We start from the raw sequence: 5,119 nt of genomic DNA, 5'->3' as shown, positions 1-5,119 counted from the left end.
CGTCTCTGGAGCTCCTTTAAGCGGCGCTCTTAATCCCCTCTCCTCGCGCACCACGAAACAAAGAGGGAAGAAAATGTCTCTTGCCTCTTCGGCAGGTCCAGACTTTTCCCCGGACTCCCTCCCAGTTAGCTGTGGCGCACTAACCCCCTGCAGGCTGTGTTCAGGCCGCCAACCCCAGTCCTCTCCCGGCGCTCCGACCAAAGCGGAGCCTCAGCTCCCCGCCCCACCCGCCCCGGCGGGTGAGCAGACAAGCCTCTGGAGCCGGTGAGTGCCGTTCGGCCCTGATCCTCTGTGCGGGAATCTCTCCGCTTTGCCCTCCGCACCCCTGTTGCTGTGCTCTCCTCCGTAGCTCCGAAGCTTTCCCCGTTTGCCAACCCCCGTCTCCACCAGTGAAGGGGCTTCCTAGTGTGTGGAGACCTTTCCTCCTTCATAGCTCCCTCCCACTGGTGCCAGTCCCGTCCCTATCCTTTTGTCTCTGTTTATAATTTTTTCTTTTGCCCTACCCAGGTACATGGGGGGGTTTCTTGCCTTTTGAGAGGTCTGAGGTCTTCTGCCAGCGCTCAGTGGGTGTTCTGCAGGAGTTGCTCCACGTGTAGATGTATTTCTGGTGTATCTGTGGGGAGGAAGGCGATCTCCGCGTCCTACTCCTCCGCCATCTTCCCGGAAGCCCCTCCTCCACACAGATAAATTTGATTTGCTTATTTAATGTATTTGATGAGTGACCCAGAATATTCATGTGTTAGATATTTTAATTAGTAGAATGTGAAAAGTCTGCGAAACATTTCCCGAAGTGTCTTCTAGATTTAAGTGTCCTTAGAAAGGGTCTTCGGAGGTTTAGTTAGAGGTTCAATCTTCTAGACCAGTGATTATCCGACTTTAAAGTGACTTGAGAGGCTGTTAAAAATGCAGGTTTCTTGGTGTCACTTCCTCAGTTTGATTTAGTTGCCCAAGGCAGGGCCCAGATTGGGACACACGCTGGCAGCACGGGCATCTAAAGAGATATAATAAAAACCTCTGATTTCTCTAAGGTAGTTGGTCTCGCATCCCCAGTTTTTAGAAATTCTGATCTAGAAGAACAATTCTGTCGGAGTCCTGAAATTCTGAAGTTGTTTGTTTGATTAAAAAAATATACACAAACCCAATGTCAATATCAAATGTTCCTGAGTTGATTGGTGATACTCTGGGACAGCTCATCAACAGGACTAAGAAACAAAGCTCTAGATGGAGATATTTCAAAGCGCAGAGGATCTTGAATACTGCAGGAGCTCGCTGGATTTCTACAAGACTTTGCATGAAAACGTTTATTTTTTTATATTTTCATTCCTCATGAACTGAGGGTGTGCTGTATGCCTGTGTGCCAGGTGCAAAGGAATGGATTCATTCCCCAAAACAGAGACCACATCAGAAAGTGAACACATGTCAGCTATATATTGACAAAAGTTGAGTATGTTTGTTTAAAGGGGATCTACATGAAGGGTAGAACAACACACACAAAAAAGAGATCTCTTATCACAAATCCTGAAATACACCTTGTCAGCCTTATATACTCCTAAGATCATTTTAGAGAGAAAACAACTTTATCACATAATAAAAGTCATATGAATTTAAATAATACACACACACACACACACACACACACAATTTCCCTGAGAGCCAAGAGTTTAAAACCCCTGCTTGTGACCATCCCAGGATAGATACAGCTTCTCTGGACCTCGTCAGTAGGAAATGACGGGTGTCCGGAGGGGATGTCAGTTAAAAACCTCTGTTCTTGGGACTTCCCTGGTTGTCCAGTGGTTAGGACTCAGCGCTTTCACAGCCGTGTCCCCAGGTTCAATCCCTGGTCAGGGAACTAAGATATCACAAGCCTCGCAGCAGGGCCAAAACAAAACAAAACAAACAAAAAACAACAACAACAAAAACTCTCTTCTGAAATGCTCCAGGAAGAAAAGGATCATCGCAGAAGGGGCCTCGCCCTCCAGGAAAGCATCTGAAACCTCAACTACAGAGGCCCAAGGGAATGCTGGGGTACTGCTGAACCCCCAGCCCAAGGGGAACAGGACCTTGAGTTTATTTTTATAAATGACCATGATCGTTTTCCTTTTTGCTATGAGCCAGATTTAAAACTCTATTCCTAAGCAGTTTTAGGTATGTACACATAAGAGTGGTCATACCTCTTTTCAGTGTTTGGAACCCAATTCCAGCTGCGAGCTGCCAAGTTAAGAGATTCTTTAAAAGCATTTTAAATCTTTTGTGTGTGGCTGAATTTTTAGGGACGCTTTTATCCTTCAGCTATGCCTAAATTGGACCAACTTTATCCACAACAACACATTGAGAATGGATCATGAAATAACAGGAGCAGTGGCAATCAAGGTCCTTGACACTGAGAAACACTAAGTCCCAAGATCTCCTCAAATCTCCATACTTCCAAATACATGAATGTTCATAGAGGCTCTTGGCTTTCTCTCAGTTGAATGAATAAAGTATATTTTCATCACAAGTCACATGAATTCTGTGTACTCTTTATATCTCAACTAATGAGGTTTTTCACAAGCTCCATACATGTAGTCCAAACTGGTGTTTCAATGAATTTATTAGCTACTCATTAAAACCGAGACTGTTATCTCTGCAAATGCCAAGGTTATATGACTTTCAAATCTCTGCACGTAGTTATCAGTAGAAAGCTTTAAACTTCGAAGTTTTTATTAGAGACTTTGGTTCACTGCTTACTAAATATTTCAAGATTGGCATTTAATTTTGTAATTGGCTGAGAACTTCTAATGTACCAGATATCAAGCTAAATGCTTTACCTCTATTACCTTGGTTAATCCTCAAAATACCCCTATGACGAATGAGGAATGGGCTCGGAGAGGATGGTCATTTGTCCCAGGAAACACAGCAGAGCCTTACTTGGTTCCATCTACCTCTCAAATCTGCGTTCTCACCTACTGTGCTATTCTGCATGTGAAGACTCCTGTTCTGATCAAACACGAGCAAACCTTGCTTAGAAATTCTGGGGAAGTGTTTTAGACACCTGTGTTGTGACAGCCCTTAGGAGGATGTGTTCATGTTTTTGAGTCAGAGCTGCCCGATTCACAGAAAATTGTTGTGTTCCTCTACAAAGAAGGATGTTACTCCGTAAATTTAGCATGTGTTTGAGAAGTGATGATAGCTGAAAACTTCAGGAGGGAGCAGATGTGTGCATCCCGGTGGTAGCTTCCTTTATTCTGTAGCTTTCTGTAGGAAAAACTCCGCTGAGATCTGCAGTTGCCAGTCGCTATCAGAATACAACGATCTGACACTGAACTGCTCTGTCTTTTCAGATACATAAACACACGCACACGCACACACACACACACATTACACTACATTTATTTTTAAGGACGAGAAACAATTTCCTTAGGAATATCTCCTACTAGAAGTCACGCATACTTTATCTACTCAAACACGCCTGTATGCGTGACCTTGTATTACAATCTGAAATTCCTAATGGCATTTTATTTAGAGCTGTAAAGAAATGACAGGGAAGGAGGTCAGGGAAGAAGAAGGGAAAACCGTAGGGAGGAAGAGGGCAAATGAAAAGATCAGATCTTATCTACATCCTTCACAGCTGGAGACTTACACGGACAGCTCAGACCAAAGAACAGGCATATTGGAACAAAGCTTCAATCTGCTTATTTTCTGGGAGGAGGGAGGCGGGAGGAGAAATACTTCAGGAAGGCCGAGCACTTTTCTCTCCCTTGGGTAGGAATCAAGAATATTTTTATTTCACTGTTTACTCAACATGTCCCTTCTTTTTCAACGAGAAATTCTCCTTTTTGTTTTTAGCCCTTTCCAGGAGTGCCTCCATGGCACTGAAGTCCCACACCAGTTCAGGGGACGCAAATAGCCCACTGTGCCTGGTCCTGACACAGCTGTTGAATAAAATCCCAGCACTTGCTATCTCCCTTTGGAAACAAAAGTATCGAAATAAGATCTCCTAGTCTATAAAAAGCCTCTTGTTTCCCTCAAAGAGGCAGGCGCTGCGCTTCCTCGGGCAGTTGAAGTTCACAGAAAGCAAAGGTAAGAGCTACCCTCCTGGAAGAGAATTCTCCATCTCTCTCTCCCTTTCACACAGGCGCAAACAGAAGGTGCACGCACACACACACACACACACACACACACATCATCTTAGTGAGAAAACAGGACATTTTTCTTATTTCTGGATGGCATCTGACTCCCACACCTCCATTTCTTAGCAGGTTTTTACCCCAAAGCTGAAAGCTAAGGGACTTGCCTTCATTTGCCAGCAAAGGGATTGCCGTTATTTACATCTTTGGAGTAACTTTGTCCACAAATAGGAAACAAGGCTGGAGGAGAGGATTTTTGTCTCTAGGATGAATCCTCCGTGGGTGACGAGGCCCACGTGTAGAGAGGCGATTTCTCACATTCAGGCAAACACGGGTATGAGTTAACTGGCTCTGAGAATGTTCCAGTGGGCAGAGGCAGGCAGGGCACCATGCACTCAACCCATAAACAGCTGGGCTCCTAAGACTGTCAGCTGAGCTTTCATCTGTGGGGAGAAGCTTCTTGGCTTCATCCCACCAGCTGAAATTCATCTTTCAAAAGAAATTAGACGGAGGTACTGTTGTTATAGCAACAGTCAAAGTCACTTACACAGCCTCTTCCCCACAGCCTCACTATGGCCAGTGATTTCAGTTACGCACAGGGAGTGACCGAGGCTGAGCCGGGGTGGACCCTTTCTTTGCCCCTTAAGGAGTGGAAGCCTAGATCTCCTATGGCCAATCTGAAGCTAGAAGACCAGATTCTTATGGTCCACAGAGTTCTCCCAGTCCTGAAAGTCGACGAGCAGAGAAACTCAGAGAAAAACCTTTGCATCTGATGTTTTCATCTCTTGGGTAGGAACTGGACATGTGACCACTGAATTTCCTGGGGTTAGCCACGTACTAGTGGTTTCAGAATGGGAATTTCCAGTGAGTTTGGTAATGTTGGCCATCACCATCACATTCTCAACTTTCGTCCTCCAGGAGTTTATTCCTGGGGGTGTGGAACTCCCAAAATAATGGCCTAGTCCAAGCCCCAGAAACAACAGTCAATTCCAAAATGCCCCTTTCTTGACAAA

This window comes from Neophocaena asiaeorientalis, unplaced genomic scaffold (assembly GCF_003031525.2).
Source record: "Neophocaena asiaeorientalis asiaeorientalis breed wild unplaced genomic scaffold, Neophocaena_asiaeorientalis_V1.1 scaffold7, whole genome shotgun sequence".
In the NCBI taxonomy this organism is placed as follows: domain Eukaryota; kingdom Metazoa; phylum Chordata; class Mammalia; order Artiodactyla; family Phocoenidae; genus Neophocaena; species Neophocaena asiaeorientalis.
The sequence above is the reverse complement of the archived record's forward strand: the minus strand, read 5'-3'. Positions refer to the sequence as shown.